Here is a 19,136-nt window from a genome sequence, read left to right as displayed (position 1 = left end):
TTTATGAATTAACATTAATTTATATGTGGAAAAAATTTTAAATATTATTAGAATTTAGTGTTCGTGATAATTCAAGTCTGCCTGCTCCCTGGTATACATGTGGTGAGAAGATGGAGGCTGAGCTCTGGGTTAAAAAATGTATCTTGGTGAAAATCTGTAAATGTGTTAGACAATCAAGCAGATATTTCTCTTTGCCCCTATTCAGCATCCCTCTCCCCTATTACCATTTCTCCCCTGACTTGCTTTGTGATTTACTTAGAAAAACTTCTGTTTTTCTTTCAAATAAAACACTTACCTGTTTTTGAGGTGAGGGTTGATTTGCTTTCATCTGCTCCTTTAAAATCTTTTGCACACCTACCATTTGGCCAGACATACTTGGAGCTCTGAAATACCCTTGTTTCTGCTTTTTTTGTTTTGGATAGAAGCATGTTCTGTTTCTGCATGAGGGGTATTCCATCACGTTGAGATCCCAAACACCACATTTTTTCTGCATTGCACAAGGAGTCATTCATCATTTTCATTTTTTGTTTGGCTCTGCCACAAGAGTATTCAAATTAGTGAGAAGGAAAGTGATGAAGTCATCGCCTGGCAGGGAAGTATTTCCTTGAGATGTGGGAAGGGTAGGGGAGACAAGAGAAGGGGAAGGAATTATGGTGAGGTCTGCACCTACCTTTTTCCAGAGGTCACCTGGATGCTAATGTAGTTTTCACAGTTTAAAATTGGATAATATGAGTACATAGAATTTACTTAAAAATGAAACTACAGGGCTTCCCTGGTGGCGCAGCGGTTGAGAATCTGCCTGCCAATGCAGGGGACATGGGTTCGAGCCCTGGTCTGGGAAGATCCCACATGCCGTGGAGCAACCGGGCCCGTGAGCCACAATTACTGAGCCTGCGCGTCTGGAGCCTGTGCTCCGCAACAAGAGAGGCCGCGATAGTGAGAGGCCTGCGCTCCACGATGAAGAGAGGCCCCCGCTTGCCACAACTAGAGAAAGCCCTCTCACAGAAACGAAGACCCAACACAGCCAAAAATAAATAAAAATTAAAAAAAAAAAAAAAAAAAGAAACTACACAGTAGGGTGGCAGTGTCAACAACCCTGGAAACTTAGGCTGTAACTTTGTCATTTTGACATACCAGCTTTGTGACGTTGGGTGAAGCACTCAACCTCTCTGGGCCTCTGTAAAATGGGAGGGTTGTACTAGATCCATGGCTTAATTTTCTTTTTAAAGCAATAAAGCCCCTTTCAAATGAAATACCCTGCTGTGCAAATGGGGCTGGGGAGCCTAGGTTCCTTAGGGCATGGGTGTCAAGACCACTGGCCAAAGTCCTTAGAACGAACACTCAAGCCCAGCTGACTGGGGAGAGTTATATCTTTTATTTTTCTTAAAAGGCATATGCTTTATTTTTTATTTCTTTAATTTTTATTGGAGTATAGTTGCTTTACAATGTTGAGTTAGTTCCTACTGTACAACAAAGTGAATCAGCTATACGTACACATATATCCCCTCTTTTTTGGAGTTCCTTCCCATTTAGGTCACCACAGTGCATTGAGTAGAGTTCCTTGTGCTATACAGTAAGTTCTCATTAGTTATCTATTTTATACATAGTATCACTAGTGTATATATGTCAATCCCAATCTCCCAATTCATCCCCCTGCCCCCCTTACCCCTGGTATCCATTCGTTTGTTCTCTACGTCTGGAGCGTTATATCTTAATGGCAGGCCGACTGGTTGGTCTTCTTATACCCTGCCTCATTCCCAAAGGATTTAAGGCAGTGGGGACTTAAGTTTATCTCTCATGAGATAAGTTCTTTCTGCTTTCTGTAGGAGTACCGTGCAGTCAAATGGATTACACCATGTTTCTTTGGTTGTTAGGTGTCACGTCAAAGCGTATGTGTATTATTCATAAAACTCAGCATCATTCAGAATTTCAAGACTTCTCCAGACTAATAATTGTGGTGACTGAGTAACTGTGGTTCCCTTCTGGAACCCAGAGAAACCTGGGTGGGTTCCATGCGCTTGTTAAACTAAGCAGCTTTTGTCTTCGGGGGGTGATCATCCAGGTGGTTATTCAGATGTCTCCAATTAGAGATGAGCAATATTTGAGAGGAAAAATCTCTGCTGGGATTGCTTCCATTTCAAACACCTAGAATCTAAGAGCCAGGTGATACCATGGAGGGACGAGCTGAGCTGTGATGAATGCCCCTCTGTTCCCCACAGCGTTAGGTGTGCTTGGGGAGGTGCAGTGGGTGGAGCGGCAGTGGTGGGCGTGGCAGAGGAGGGGTTGGGCAGGTGTGTAGTTGTCCCGGATGAGGTCTCGGCCAACATTTTAGATTTTGAAGTTTCACGAAAGCTTGCTTGGCTCATTAATGGAGAGAGTGTAGAATCTGCCCTGGAAGGGCAGTATGGGCCGCCTTTGCTTGAACGACGGTGGGGAGTCTGAGGTGGAGGATTTACACAAGCTGTGGCTTTCTCCTTGCTTTCCTGGAGTTTGTAATCTTTAGTTTGTAATCTTTAGTGTCCATCCTACTTCTGAAAATGTGTTACGGCACCTTCTCCTTTTAGAATTTAAACAAAATGAAATGTAGTTTGATTTTTGACATTCTGTGTTATTTGTGGAGGTAATACAAGAAACCTGGATGCTGCCAGCCAGGCTTGTGAATCTAGTATGTAGAGCTTGTCTTACAGGAAATTGGTTTTTGTTTTTGTTTAGAAGCTCAATTAAAATGCCCCCTGTAGTTCTTGGTTCACGTTTTGTTCCTTTCTGTTCCCTTGCCTTGTCTTCTCTTCTTTTTGATGCAAAGCATAAGTACCTCCCAAGTGTTTAAGGTCCTTAGAGGTCTTCTTGGAGCACTCTCTCCAGGTCCTTGTAAGATTATAGGCAGTGTCACTTTTTTACTGTGGCACCTGGAAAACTGCCACGAAACAGAAAAACATTTTCCAGCACGATATTGTCATAATTGGGATAGAATGAAGATTTGACACCAACTAAGCCCAAAATCAGACCAAGAGTGTACCACAAAACTCTTAGATCTGGGAGGTGCCTGAAAGGCCAGTCTCTCCTTCCTGCCCAAAGGCCCTCTTCGGGTATGTCTGAGCACCCTGGTTGATGGTGAGCAGATTGCTGCCGTTCATTTCAGTTAATGAATATGTATTGGTCTCTTATAACTTCAGGCAGCTCATTCCAGTCATCATAGGATAGTGCTCTCTCCCAGGAAGGGTCCTTTTAAACCCATCTGATTACAAACAAAAAGGAAATCTGGCCATGGATCCAACCAAATAGAGAAAACTTAACATTTCTCCCAAATGATAGTTAAGATATTTGTTAATTAGTTAAGATAGTTTAAGATATTTATAGATAGCTATTATGGCCTTCCTTAATTCCATGCTATCTTTTTTCTAAGCATCTTCAGTAATAAACATTTCTTTATATCTCCATGTTGGAGATCAAAACTTTAGGTTTGAAGGACCAGAAACCTTGATAGAAAGCCAGTCATGATGCATAAAACTACTCAAATTTATTTTTCTCAAAATATTTTTCAACTATAAAAGAATTCTTGTTAATTATAGAAAACTTAGAAATATAATAATTTATAATAAGGAGATGAAAATTATCTATAACCTCATCACCTATAAGAGATCATATTAGGACTTCCCTGGTGGCGCAGTGGTTAAGAATCCACCTGCCAATGCAGGGGACACGGGTTCAATCCCTGGTCCGGGAAGATCCCACATGCCGCGGAGCAACTAAGCCCGTGAGCCACAGCTGCTGAGCCTGCTCTCTAGAGCCTGCAAGCCACAACTACTGAGCTTACGTGCCACAACTACTGAAGCCCACGTGCCTAGAGCCTGTGCTCTGCAACAGGAGAAGTCATTACAATGAGAAGCCCGTGCACTGCAATGAAGAGTAGCCCCCGCTCGCTGCAACTAGAGAAAGCCCACGCGCAGCAATGAAGACCCAATGTAGCCAAAAATAAATAAATAAATAAATTCATTAAAAAAAAAGATCATATTAATTTTTTGCTGTATTTCATACTAGTCTTTTATCCTCCTACACACATATGTAAAATCGTGATTATATTGTATATGAAATAAGCATTTCTCATTCAATCAAATGGTCTGCTGAAAACACGTCTTTCACTGGGTGCATACAGTTTGACCATAGTTTGTTTAAGCAATCTCCTATGAATGCATTCCTGTTATTTCCAGTGTTTTCCTATTATAAATAATAAGCATATTTCTTTTTTGAGCCAACAGTTCTGTATAAATCTTTAGTGATTCCATTACAATATTTCTTTTCTAGAAGAAAATTGGAAAAAATTGGAAAATTGGAAAATTGAACAGGATGAGGCTAATAATATTTCTTGTTATTTATAGTATTTCATTATGTTATATAATTATTTTACATTTATTTCATCTTTGTCCACAGAGATGTTATAATAATACCTAACATTAATATGGCATTTACTACATGGCAGGTACTGTGCATTTTTCCTATTCAGTCCTTACCAAAACCCTATGAGATACATATGTTATAGTTTCCATTTTAAGAGATGAGGGAGCTATTGCTTAGAGAATTTAAATGGCTTGGCCAGAGCCACAAAAAGTGTTAAATGGCAGAAGCAGCATTTAAAAGATTTGTCTCAAGAGCCCTAAGTCTTAGCCCCAAATACTATACCTCCAAGAGATGCTGCTGAAATCCTAATATACTAGATCCCCCATACTTCTGACATCTACGTATATACTAATGGTGTTACAAAAAGAAATCAGACTGGCTGACATGTCTAATTGTTAGTGATTTTCTAAGAAAAATTGTAAATGAGATGTGTGGTGGAAAGTGCTGTAATAAGAGTCCTAAGTTCAAGTTCTTGAGCTTACTAGTGTGACCACTTACTTAACTTGGTTGTTCCTCTGTACTATTATCAGTAAAATATGGGCAATAATACCTGTTTGAATGGGTCATGATCTGGATTAAATTAAGTGGTATATATGAAAATACCAGTATAGTTCCTGTACTATACTGGTGTCAATAGTAGTAATATGTGCTCAACAATAGTAATTTCCGTATTTCCTTGAATTTCATCTGGTATAGGTCATCTCTCATTAGTACAGTTTCCTTTGAAAATTAGACTGGCATGTCTCTTTTAGGTTTTGTCTAGTTTGCAATAACACTTCAAAGATCGCCATATTAAATTTAATTATATATTCCCCATGTTCTCGGGTTCTCTGAACTTGAAAATAGAACAGTAATAATTATCCAATTTGAAGAAGAGAGAAAAAGATTGAAAAAAAATAAGCTGAGCCTCAGGAACCTGTGAGATGAGATCAAAATGTCTAGTATATGTGTAATTGGACTTCCAGAAAGAGAAAAATGACAGAATGGGGCAGAAAAAAATATTTGAGGAAATAATGGCTAAATGATCCCCCAATTTGGTGAAAGGTGTTATAAATGGACAGGTTCGAGAAGTTCAACAAACCCCAAGGAGGATAAATATGATGAAAATAGACCTATGTACATCATTAGACAAACCACTAAAGGCCAAAGATAAAGGGAATATACTGAAAGCAATCTGAGGAAAATGACACTTTACATTCATAGGAACAATAATTTGAATGTTCATGGATTTCTTTAGAAATTATGGAGACCAGAAGAGAGTGGAACAATGTTTTTAAAGGGCACAAAGGAAAAAAACCCTGTCAACCCAGAGTTCTGTACCCAGCAAAAATATGCTTCAACAATGAAGGCAAAATACATTTTCAGATAAAAGAATGCTAATACAATTTGTAATAGTGAAGATCTGCTGGAAGAAATGCCAAAAGGCGGGCATTCCAGAGGGTGAAGGGAAATACAGCAAATGGAATGTTGTACCTTCAGGAAGGAATGAAGTGACAAATATCTGAATAAATTTAAAATACTTTTTTATACTTAATTTCTTTAAAATATATATGACTGTTTAAAGCAGAAATTATAACATCACCCTGCACAATCTTGTGTTATGTTGATGTCATAATATGACAAGTCTAGCATAAAGGACAGGGAGGGGTGGTAAATGGACCTATGTAATTGCAACATTTCTGCATCTAACGTGAAATAGTATAATACAGGGGTCCCCAACCCATATTAGGAACTGGGCTGCACAGGAGGAGGTGAGCAGCAGGCGAGCGAGCGAAGCTTCATCTGCTGCTCCCCATGGCTTGCATTACCGCCTGAACCGTCACCCACCCCCGCCCCCCGTCCATGCAAAAATTGTCTTCCACGAAACCAGTCCCTGGAGCCAAAAAGGTTGCAGACCACTGGTATAATATATACTTGGCAGATACATAAATTAAGCACGTATATTGTAATCTTTAGAATAACCACTAAAAACATGGCAAAGAGTTATATCTAAGAAGCCAATAGATAAATTAAAATATCCAAATAATCTAAAAGAAGGCAGCAAAAAAGAAGAAAGAAAAAGGAATAGAGAAATAAAAAAGTAGAAGGGAAAAAACAAAAATGTACAAAATGGTAGACCATCATTAAATGATAATGGACTAAGTCAGAATGGATTTTAAAGGAAAAAGCAAGACCTGAGTGTATGTTCTCTTTAAGAAACACTTTAATTATAAAGACAGGTTAAAAGTAAAAGGATAGGAAAAGATATAGCATGCCAACACTAAGGTTATGAAGGCTGGAGTGACTTCATTAATTTCCAATAAAACAGACTTCAGGACAAAGAATTAGGAAAGCTAAAGAGGGATACTTCTTTTTTTTTTAATTAAATTTAATTTTTTTATACAGCAGGTTCTTATTAGTTATCTGTTTTATACATATTAGTGTATGTATGTCAGTCCCAATCTCCCAATTCATCTCTCCCCCCCACCACTTTCCCCCTTGGTGTCCATATGTTTATTCTCTACATCTGTGTCTCTCTTTCTGCCTTACAAACCGGTTCATCTGTACCATTTTTCTAGATTACACATATATGTGTTAATATATGATCTTTGTTTTTCTCTTTCTGGCTTACTTCACTCTGTATGACAGTCTAGGTCCATCCACATCTCTACAAATGACCGAATTTCGTTCCTTTTTAGGGCTGAGTAATATTCCATCATATATATCTACCCCATCTTCTTTATCCATTTGTCTGTCGATGGGCATTTAGGTTACTTCCATGACCTGGCTATTGTAAATAGTGCTGCAATAAACATTGGGGTGCATGTGTCTATTTTTTTTTTTTAATAAATTTATTTACTTATTTATTTATTTTTGGCTGTGTTGGGTCTTTGTTTCTGTGCAAGGGCTTTCTCTAGTTGTGGCGAGCGGGGGCCACTCTTCATCGCGGTGCATGGGCCTTTCACTGTCGCGGCCTCTCTTGTTGCGGAGCACAGGCTCCAGACGCGCAGGCTCAGTAGTTGTGGCTCACGGGCCCAGTTGCTCCGCGGCATGTGGGATCGTCCCAGATCAGGGCTCGAACCCGTGTCCCCTGCATTGGCAGGCAGATTCTCAACCACTGCGCCACCAGGGAAGCCTGCATGTGTCTTTTTGAATTATGGTTTTCTCTGGGTATATGCCCAGGAGTGGGATTGCTGGGTCATATGGTAATTCTATTTTTAGTTTTTTAGGGAACCTCCATACTGTTCTGCATAGTGGGTGTATCAATTTACATTCCCACCAACAGTGCAAGAGGGTTCCCTTTTCTCCACACTCTCTCCAGCATTTGTTGTTTGTAGATTTTCTGATGATGCCCATTCTAACTGGTGTGAGGTGATACCTCATTGTAGTTTTGATTTGCATTTCTCTGATAATTAGTGATGTTGAGCAGCTTTTCATGTGCCTCTTGGCCATCTGTATGTCTTCTTTGGAGAAATATCTATTTAGGTTTTCTGCCCATTTTTTGATTGGGGTGTTTGTTTTTTAAATATTGAGCTTCATGAGCTGTTTATATATTTTGGAGATTAATCCTTTGTCTGTTGATTCATTTGCAAATATTTTCTCCCATTCTGAAGGTTGTCTTTTCGTCTTGTTTATAGTTTCCTTTGCTGTGCAAAAGCTTTTAAGTTTCATTAGTTCCCTTTTGTTTATTTTTGTTTTTCTTTCCATTACTCTAGGAGGTGGGTCAAAAAAGATCTTGCTGTGATTTATGTCAAAGAGTATTCTTCTTATGTTTTCCTCGAAGAGTTTTATAGTGTCCAGTCTTATATTTAGGTCTTTAATCCATTTTGAGTTTATTTTTGTGTATGGAGTTTGGGAGGGTTCTGATTTCATTCTTCTACATTAGCTGTCCAGTTTTCCCAGCACCGCTTATTGAAAGAGGCTGTCTTTTCTCCATTGCATATCCTTGCTTCCTTGTCATACATGAGGTGACCAGAGGTGCATGGGTTTATCTCTGGGCTTTCTATCCTGTTCCATTGATCTGTATGTCTGTTTTTGTGCCAGTACCATATTGTCTTGATTACTGTAGCTTTGTAGTATAGTCTGAAGTCAGGGAATCTGATTCCTGCAGGTCCTTTTTTTTTTTTTTTTTTTCCCTCAAGATTGCTTTGGCTATTTGGAGTCCTTTGTGTCTCCATACAAATTTTAAGATTTTTTGTTCTAGTTCTGTAAAAATTGCCATTGGTAGTTTGATAGCGATTGCATTGAATCTGTAGATTGCTTTGGGTAGTATAGTCATTTTCACAATAATGATTCTTCCAAACCAAGAACATGGTGTATCTCTCCATCTGTTTGGATCATCTTTGATTCTTTCATCGGTGTCTTATAGTTTTCTCACCATGCACTATAAAGAGGGATATTTCATAATGATAAAACGGTCAAGTCATTGACTAGACATAACAATGTGTGTTTACCTAATAAGAGAGCTTCAAAATATATAAAGCAAAAATTGACAGAGTTAAAGAGAAAAATAGACAAGTCCACAGTCATAGTTGAGAAACTTAACACCACTTTTAACAGGTGATGGAACAGCTAAGCAAAAATCATGAAAGACAAAAAGGATCTGAGTAACACTATCCACCACTTGCACCTAATTGATGTATAGAACACTACACCTAGTTGAATGCATGTTCTTTTCAGGTTCATATTCACCTAGGGAGACTGTATGCTGGGACATAAAACAAGCCTCCATAAAAATAAAGTGAAATCACATAGAGTATATTCTCTATCCACAACAGAATTAAATTAGAAATTAGTAACAAAAAATATATCTAGGAAGATCACAAATATTTCAAAATTAAAGAGCACACATCTAAATAATCTATGGGTCAAGGAAGAAATCACAAGAGAAATTAGAAAGTGTTTTGAGATTAAGCAAGATCTCAATAAATAAAGATACCATGGTCATGTATCAGAAGTTGTTAAGGTTCCAGTTTGCTTTAAATTGATTTATGAATTCAGTGCAAATTTAATAAAAATCACAGCAGGAGTATCAGTAGAAATGTATGAACTCCTTATAAAATTTACATATAAGAGTTCTACAATTGAAAATAACTTTGAACAAGAACAAAGTTGAAGGACTTCCCTGGTGGTGTAGTGGTTAAGAATCCGCCTGTCATGCAGGGGACATGGGTTCAATCCCTGGTCTGAGAAGATCCCACATGCCACGGGACAACTAAGCCTGTGTGCCACAACTACTGAGCCTGCGCTCTAGAGCCCACAACAAGCTACAACTACTGAACCCACGTTCCAGAACTACTGAAGTTCGTGTGCCTAGAGCCCGTGCTCCGCAACAAGAGAAGTCACCGCAGTGAGAAGCCCATGCACAGCAACAAAGAGTAGCCCCCGCTTGCTGCAACTAGAGAAAGTCAACAAGAAGCAATGAAGACCCAACACAGCCAAAAAATTTAAAAAAAAACAAAGTTGAAGTCACATTATCTGACTTTTAAAATTTACTGTAAATCTGTGATAAGCAAAGCTGGGTGGTATTGGCATTAATAAAAAGAATAGATCGGTAGGACAGAATACCCCAGGAATAGACCTGCCCTTTATTGGCCATTTGATTTTTGACACAGATGTCAAAGCAGTCCAATGGAGAATGGAAAGTCTTTTCAAGAAACAGTGCTGGCATAATTAGATATAAGCTCATATAGGCAAATAAATGAGTCTTAATCCCTACCTTACATCATACATTAAAATTGGCTTGAGATGACATGATACTATACATAGAGAATCCTAAAACTGCTACCAGAAAACTACTAGAGCTAATCAATGAATTTGGTAAAGTAGCAGGATACAAAATTAATGCACAGAAATCTCTTGCATTCCTATATACTAATGATGAAAAATCTGAAAGTGAAATTAAGAAAACACTCCCATTTACCATTGCAACAAAAAGAATAAAATATCTAGGAATAAACCTACCTAAGGAGACAAAAGACCTGTATGCAGAAAATTATAGGACACTGATGAAAGAAATTAAAGATGATACAAATAGATGGAGAGATATACCATGTTCTTGGATTGGAAGAATCAACATTGTGGAAATGACTCTACTACCCAAAGCAATCTACAGATTCAATGCAATCCCTATCAAACTACCACTGGCATTTTTCACAGAACTAGAACAAAAAATTTCACAATTTGTATGGAGACACAAAAGACCCCGAATAGCCAAAGCAATCTTGAGAACGAAAAATGGAGCTGGAGGAATCAGGCTCCCTGACTTCAGACTATATTACAAAGCTACAGTAATCAAGACAGTTTGGTACTGGCACAAAAACAGAAATATAGATCAATGGAACAGGATAGAAAGCCCAGAGATAAACCCACGCACATATGGTCACCTTATCTTTGATAAAGGAGGCAAGTGGAGAAAAGACAGCCTCTTCAATAAGTGGTGCTGGGAAAACTGGACAGGTACATGTAAAAGTATGAAATTAGAACACTCCCTGACACCATACACAAAAATAAACTCAAAATGGATTAAAGACCTAAGTGTAAAGCCAGACACTATCAAACTCTTAGAGGAAAACATAGGCAGAACACTCTATGACATACATCACAGCAAGATCCTTTTTGACCCACCTCCTAGAGAAATGGAAATAAAAACACAAATAAACAAATGGGACCTAATGAAACTTAAAAGCTTTTGCACAGCAAAGGAAACTATAAACAAGACAAAAAGACAACCCTCAGAATGGAAGAAAATATTTGCAAATGAAGCAACTGACAAAGGATTAATCTCCAAGATTTACAAGCAGCTCATGCAGCTCAATAACAAAAAAACAAACAACCCAATCCAAAAATGGGCAGAAGACCTAAACAGACATTTCTCCAAAGAAGATATACAGATGGCCAACAGACACATGAAAGAATGCTCAACATCATTAATCATTAGAGAAATGCAAATCAAAACTACAATGAGGTATTATCTCACACCGGTCGGAATGGCCATCATCAAAAAATCTACAAACAATAAATGCTGGAGAGGGTGTGGAGAAAAGGGAACACTCTTGCACTGTTGGTGGGAATGTAAATTGATACAGCCACTATGGAGAACAGTATGGAGATTCCTTAAAAAACTAAAAATAGAACTACCATACGACCCAGCAATCCCACTACTGGGCATATACCCTGAGAAAACCATAATTCAAAAAGAGTCATGTACCAAAATGTTCATTGCAGCTCTATTTACAATAGCCAGGACATGGAAGCAACCTAAGTGTCCATCATCGGATGAATGGATAAAGAAGATGTGGCACATATATACAATGGAGTATTACTCAGCCATAAAAAGAAATGAAATGGAGGTATTTGTAATGAGGTGGATGGAGTTAGAGTCTGTCATACAGAGTGAAGTAAGTCAGAAAGAGAAAAACAAATACAGTATGCTAACACATATATATGGAATCTAAGGGAAAAAAAAGGTCATGAAGAACCTAGTGGCAAGATGGGAATAAAGACACAGACCTACTAAAGAATGGACTTGAGGATATGGGGAGGGGGAGAGTTGAGATGTGACAGGGTGAGAGAGTGGCACGGACATATATACACTACCAAATGTAAAATAGATAGCTAGTGGGAAGCAGCCACATAGCACAGGGAGATCAGCTCGGTGCTTTGTGACTGCCTTGGGGGGGTGGGATGGGGAGGATGGGAGGGAGGGAGATGCGGGAGGGACGAGATATGGGGATATATATATATGTACAGCTGATTCACTTTGTTATGGAGCAGAAACTGACACACCATTGTGAAGCAATTATACTTCAATAAAGATGTTTAAAAAAAAAAAAAGAGTGCTGGCATAATTAGATATAAGCTCATATAGGCAAATAAATGAGTCTTGATCCGTACCTTACATCATACATTAAAATTGGCTTGAGATGGATCATAGACCGTAATACAAAGCAAAAATTATAAAGCTTGTAAAGGAAAATAGAAATCTTCCTGACCTCGGAGTGGTCAGAGGTTTCAAACACTGGTTAGAGAATGCAGTAACCATAAAAGAAAAAAAATTGACAAATTAGTCTTCGCAAAAATGAAAATACTCTGCTCATCAGAAGATACTGATTAAAAATGAATAGACAAGTCACACTGGGAGATAATATTTTCAAAACATATATCTTAAAAAAACTGCTATGTATAATATATAAAGAACTTCTACAACTCAATAATAAAATGACAAACAGCCCAATTAAAATAGTTCAACAACACTTTACAAAATAAGAATGCCAGCAGCCAAATAAGCACATGAAAAGATCCTCAACATTTTCTGTCTTCAGAAAAATGCAAATTAAAACCACAAGATACGCATACCCACCAGAGTAGCTAAAAATAAAAAGATTGACCACACCAAATAATGGCAAGGCTGTGGAATAACTCAAAATTCCCAAACATCACATCACTAGTGAGAATGTAAAATGGTATGACCACTTTGACGAAACGGTATGTCAGTTTGTTTTCTAAAAGCAAACATGTACTTTTCCTTCTGACCCAACAGTCCTACTCCTAGTTATTTGCTTAAATGAAAATATGTGTCTACACAAAGACTTGTACATCATTATTCATAGCAGCTTTATTTGTAATAGCTAAAATCTGGAAACAACCCAAAAGTCCATCAATAGATGAATGGATAGGATACACTGTAGCAGATTCATACAATTGAATACCGCTACGCAACAAAAAAGAACAAACTACTGATACATGCATCAACTTGCACGAATTTCAAAAGTTTTATGCGCAGTAAAGGAACCCTTCCACAAAATAGTACCTGCTGTATGTCTGTGTGTTATGAAGTTCTAGAATGGGCAAGTTTAATACCTGGTGGGAGGAAATCAAGAGAGTGATTGTCTCTGGGGGGTCGGGGTGGAAATCAACTGGGATAAGCCCTGGGCAGCCCCGTGAGTGATGGTAGTGTTTCTTATTTTACCAAAACGGGTAAAACAGGTGTAGACATTTGTCAAACCCCAGCAGATCTTATAATAAACACCACTCCAGGTAAATTTTATATAAAAACTAAAATATAGAGCTCTAGTTAAATGCTAGCTTAAGTATCAATGGGAATATCTGCAGTTCATGTTGAAATGCATAAAGTAATAAGGGGGTGGATAGGATATTAATGGTAGAATCTAGCTGATGTGTATATGAGCGTTGACTCTAAAATTTCATCCTTGCTATAATGTATCAGTATTTTTCAAATTTTTAATTTCAGTGTAGTCGATTTACAATGTCGTGTTAGTTTCTGCTCTACAGCAAAGTGAATCAACCATACATATACATATATCCACTCTCTTCCAAATTCCATTCCCATATAGGTCATTACAGAGCACAGAATAGAGTTCCCTGTGCTATACAGTAGGTTCTTATTAGTTATCTTTTATATACAGTAGCATGTATGTGTCAATCCAGTCTCCCAGTTTATCATCCCCCCTTTCCCCCTTGGTAACCATAAGTTTGTTTTCTACATCTGTGACTCAATTTCTGTTTTGTAAATAGGTTCACTTGTACCATTTTTTTTAGATTCGACATATAAACAATATCATACAATATTTGTCTTTCTCTGTCTGACTTTCTTCACTCAGTATGACAATCTCTAGGTCCATCCATGTTGCTGCAAATGGCATTATTAATATTCCACGGTATATATGTACGACATGTTTTTTTTTAAACTTTTTATTTTATATTGGACTATAGTTGATTAACAATGTTGTGTTAGTTTCAGGTGTACAGAAAAGTGATTTCAGTTATACGTGCCTCCATTCTTTTTTCAAATTATTTTCCCATTTAGATTTTTACATAATATTGAGCAGAGTTCCCTGTGCTGTACGGTAGGTCCTGGTTGGTTATCTGTTTTAAATATAGCAGTGTGTACATGTCGATCCCAAACTCCCTAACTATCCCTCCCCCCTACCCATCCCCCTGGTAACCGTAAATTCCTCGTCTAAATCTGTGAGTCTGTTTTGTAAATAAGTTCATTTGTATCATTTTTTTAAAGATTCTGCATATAAGTGATATCATACGATATTTCTCCTTCTTTGTGTGACTTACCTCACTCAGTATGACAATTTCTAGGTCCATCCATGTTGCTGCAAATGGCATTATTTCATTCTTTTTAATGGCTGAGTAATTTTCCATTATATATATGTACCACATCTTCTTTATCTATTCCTCTGTCGATGTACACTTAGGTTGCTTCCATGTCCTGGCTATTGTAAATAGTGCTGCAATGAACATTGGGGTACATGTATTCTTTCGAATTATGGTTTTCTCCGGATATATGCCCAGGAGTGGGATTGCTGGATCATATGGTAGCTCTATTTTTAGTTTTTTAAGGAACCTCCATACTGTTCTCCATAGCTGCTGTACCAATTTACATTCCCACCAACAGTGTAGGAGGGTTCCCTTTTCTCCACACCCTCTCCAGGGTAGATTTTTTTTTTATTGGAGTATAATTGCTTTACAATATTGTGTAATTTTCTGCTATACAATGAAGTGAATCAGCTATATGTGATAAGTAAATCAGGATACCTATATCCCCTCCCTCTTGGACCTCCACCCACCCCGCCCCCATCCCACCCATCTAGGTCATCACAGAGCACCAAGCTGAGTTTCCTGTGCTTTATAGCATGTTTCCACTAGCTAGCTATTTTACACATGGTAGTGTGTATATGTCAATCCTGATCTCCCAGTTCGTCCCACCCTCCCCTTCCCTCCCGTGTCCACATGTCCATTCTCTATGTCTGTGTCTCTATTCCTGCCCTGAAAGTAGGTTCATCTGTACCATTTTTCTAGATTCCACATACATGTGTTAATATACGATATTTGTTTTACTCTTTCTGGCTTACTTCACTCTGCATGACAGACTTTAGGTCCATCCACATCTCTACAAATGACCCAATTTTGTTCCTTTTTATGGCTGAGTAATAGTCCATTGTATATATGTACCACATCTTCTTTATCCATTCATCTGTGGTTGGACGTTTAGGTTTTTGATGATGGCTATTGTGATTGGTGTGAGGTGATACCTCATTGTAGTTTTTTTTTTTTTTCTTAATTTTTTATTGGGCTGTAGGAGATGTGTTGGGAACTCATTGTACTTTTGATGTGTGTTTCTCTAATAATTAGTGTTGTTGAACATCTTTTCATGTGTCTCTTGGCCATCTGTATGTCTTCTTTGGAGAAATGTCTATTTAGATCTGCCCTTTTTTTTTTTAAATAAATTATTTACTTATTCATTTATTTTTGTCTGGGTTGGGGCTTTGTTGCTGAGCGGGGGCTATTCTTCGTTGCAGTGCTCAGGCTTCTCATTGTGGTGGCTTCTCTTTGTTGCAGAGCACAGGCTCTAGGGGCGCAGCTTCAGTAGTTTTGGCACGCTGGCTCAGTAGTGTGGCTCGTGGACTCTAGAGCACAGGCTCAGTAGTTGTGGTGCTTGGGCTTACTTGCTCCCCGGCATGTGGGATCTTCCTGGACCAGGGCCCGAACCTGTGTCCCCTGCACTGGCAGGTGGATTCTTAACCACTGCACCACCAGCACAGTCCCTTTTGCCCATTTTTTGATTGGGTTTTTTTTTGATATTCAGCTGCATGAGCTGTTATCAATATTTTTATAATAAGTAAGTTACTGTGGAAGATTTTAAAAAACATCCATGATAGTATATTTAAAATGAATTTAAATTCATAAAAACTGGGTTTATGTAACCTCTTGGTATCCCCAATTGTATGTCAAGCCCGCCTCATAAAAGGAAATATATGTTGTTTCCTACATTCATAGATTTTTCTTTCTTGTCTTCTTTCTTCTACTTAAATCCACAGAAATTTCCCCCTTGAACAAAATAGCTTAAGGTATATGAAAGGTATGCAATTAAAATTGAAGTGTTACTTTTTGTGACTAGCTGGATCATTTACTCCTTTGGTATTGGGTATTCTCAGTACTAAAATGTAAAACAAAAATCACAGTCTTTATTCTCATTTTCTGAAATCCCAGTGGTCTAATTTCTTTCTATTTATGCCCCTAGTGAAAATATTTTAAAAATCTAAATTTGTCTGCACATAAAGTTTTCATTTCTCACACCTCCTATCACCCAGCCTGCTGTCATGGCCCTTCCAAGTGTGTGCGGAATAGGCGGCTCCCTGCTGAGCGCGCTGCGAGTCTCAGGGAGTCTCAGGGTTGCCATAAAGTGTTTGACTTCCTGTTAAACAGGGAGGATATAATTAGCTGTGTTCTCATTATTTGAAATATTCTCATTAATGTATATTCTGATGTAAGTTTACTCCATAATTGCTCAAAAGATACTCTCCAGGGCTCTAGGCAGGGGTGGGGTGGGCGGGGTAGGTGCCAGTTTCTCTCCCTAAGATGCTATTTTCCAGAGCATTCTGCCCGGCTCGTTTAAAACCGGCGTAGTGAACCCGTGAGGAGTTAGCTTTCTTCTCTTAGTGTTTGGATTTTAGTCTTCTTTATCTCTAGCTCATAATTTTATTGAAAAGTCTTCTTGTTATCCAGTCATTAAGATATTTTCCCCATCGTGATGTTTTGTCCTAAGCCCCTCTTTAAGATTTTCCGCTTATTTTTAGGGATACTTTCAGCTACGATTCCTTAACAGTGACCTCTCGTATGGGAACTGAGGTAACAACCCTCATATCTCCAAATTTACCAATAACTGATGGAATGGTAACATAGGTAGTAATGCAGCTTCTTTCTACTTACTGATAATCTAGTTTTAAAATTAATAGTTAATTATTATCTGGGTAGATGTTTTGAGAAATGGGAAGGGAAAGCTTGCTCATAGGTGAAAATCACTGCTAATGATAACTAATAAAAATGACGAGTTAATAGCTGCTAACCGTTGGAGAGTAACTATTGCCTTTGCTAAGTCTGTGCATGGTGCCCAGTGATAAGAACTTTCTGTCTATTCTCCGTTACTCTTCCCCACGCCCCTCTGTGGTAATAAGGAGCCGGACGTGCATCCAGGGAGACTCAGCGATCCAGGCGCTAGCTCCTTGGCGGGGCCGCGGGTTTTGAGTGCCGGCCCATGGTGGCCAGAGGCTGTGCTCCTTACTGCAGCACTGGCGAGGAAAGCAAAAGCCGCCAGAGCTTGCCACTGACCCAGTCCTTCGGTATCAATTTCTGGCGTCTCTTAAATGAAAACCACACATGCTTCAGTGTGGAATTACTTTTATTATTTTTTATTTATTTTTTAAAATTTTATTTATTTATTTATTTATTTATTTATGGCTGTGTTGGGTCTTCGTTGCTGTGCGAGGGCTTTCTCTAGTTGCGGCAAGTGGGGACCACTCTTCATCGCGGTGCGCGGGCCTCTCACTATCGTGACCTCTCTTGTTGCGGAGCACAGGCTCCAGACGCACAGGCTCAGCAACTGTGGCTCACGGGCCTAGTCGCTCCACGGCATGTGGGATCTTCCCAGACCAGGGCTCAAACCTGTGTCCCCCCTGCATTGGCAGGCAGATTCTCAACCACTGCGCCACCAGGGAAGCCCTGGAATTACTTTTAAAATTGTGGCAAACAACTTTTATTCTTCAGATTCTGTGCAATTTGAGCATGTCATGAATAGGGTTCACAGGTTTTATTTAAAGGTGGTTCTCCGCTGTCCTTATTCTTGTTCCACTCCTAAAAGATTCCAAAACAGCAGTCTAGGATAACCCAGAAGTTAAGTTCCCTTATTGTTCATAAAATGATCCTAGCTGGGATGACCTCCCTCCTTTTTTTTAAAAAATAAAGGCATTGGATTTGATCCCTGGGGTACTGCTGAAGTTCTGAGAGTTGTGGTTTTTACTCGGGTGATATAAACACAGGATTAAGGATGTCAGCAAGTTTAAAGTGAAGGATTCACAAAATAAGTATATGGTGTATCAGAGAGCAACATTCTCATAGGCTGGGTAATTTCATAGGACTAAGTGAATCTGGTAAATATGAGAATTATTGAAGGTAGAGTTTTGTTTCCTCTGAGTTTTATGAAACTTCTTAAGCATGTCTTATGTTCTCATATTGCTTTTTTTAAATCAAAGGACATTTTGGAAATGCAAAATGCAGTTAGCCTGGGTAGTCCTTAGGAAAGAAATGATTTGAAAATGAAAATTTCTTTTCTGGCACATAATGAGATGGCTGAAAGAAACTCGTGTAAAATTCATTATTGTTCCCTTAATAAATTGACTCAGATCATTAAAAAAAAAAAAGTCGTAATTTTCCCCTTAGAACATTCCAGCTGAGGCCTGAATCCAAGGAGTTAGAGCTCAGGTACAACCTATACAGTCTCTCGATTTTCCATGGGAAGAAACTGCAGCTCAGAGAGGGGAAGGACTGGTCCAAACCTCACCACTCTCAGGAGGCAGAAGGGGGCACCCTTGGTTCTTCACCCCAACTGCTGCCTAGTCTAGTGCTCTCCTGGCCTGTGGGGTGGGCTGCCCCTGGGTTCTGGAGGTCCTGAAGTCGAGGTACACTGTCAAGGCTCACGTGGTAGCCTGGGGGAAGAACACCTGTACAGGACACACTCCTTCAAGACAAAGTTCTCTGGTTGCACCAGCCAGTTGTTTTGTATCCCTGTGAAGGTGTGGGTGGCAGGCAAACAATGTTTTTTATTTATTTATTTGGTTGCGTGGGGTCTTAGTTGCGGCTCGCTGGCTCCTTATTTGAGGGATGCGAACTCTTAGTTGCGGCACGCAAACTCCTAGTTGCGGCATGCATGTGGGATCTGGTTCCCTGACCAG

General features: G+C 38.9%; 1 protein-coding gene across 2 annotated transcripts in view; it reads left to right on the top strand.

Moving 5' to 3' along the window:
* Positions 1 to 19,136, top strand: part of HLCS (holocarboxylase synthetase) — a 194,808-nt gene that overhangs the window by 62,746 nt on the left and 112,926 nt on the right. The gene's annotated exons all lie outside the window — the stretch shown is intronic.

Source organism: Balaenoptera musculus, chromosome 4 (genome assembly GCF_009873245.2).
Source record: "Balaenoptera musculus isolate JJ_BM4_2016_0621 chromosome 4, mBalMus1.pri.v3, whole genome shotgun sequence".
In the NCBI taxonomy this organism is placed as follows: Eukaryota; Metazoa; Chordata; class Mammalia; order Artiodactyla; family Balaenopteridae; genus Balaenoptera; species Balaenoptera musculus.
Note: the sequence above shows the minus strand (reverse complement) of the source record. Positions and strands in the feature narration are given on the sequence as shown.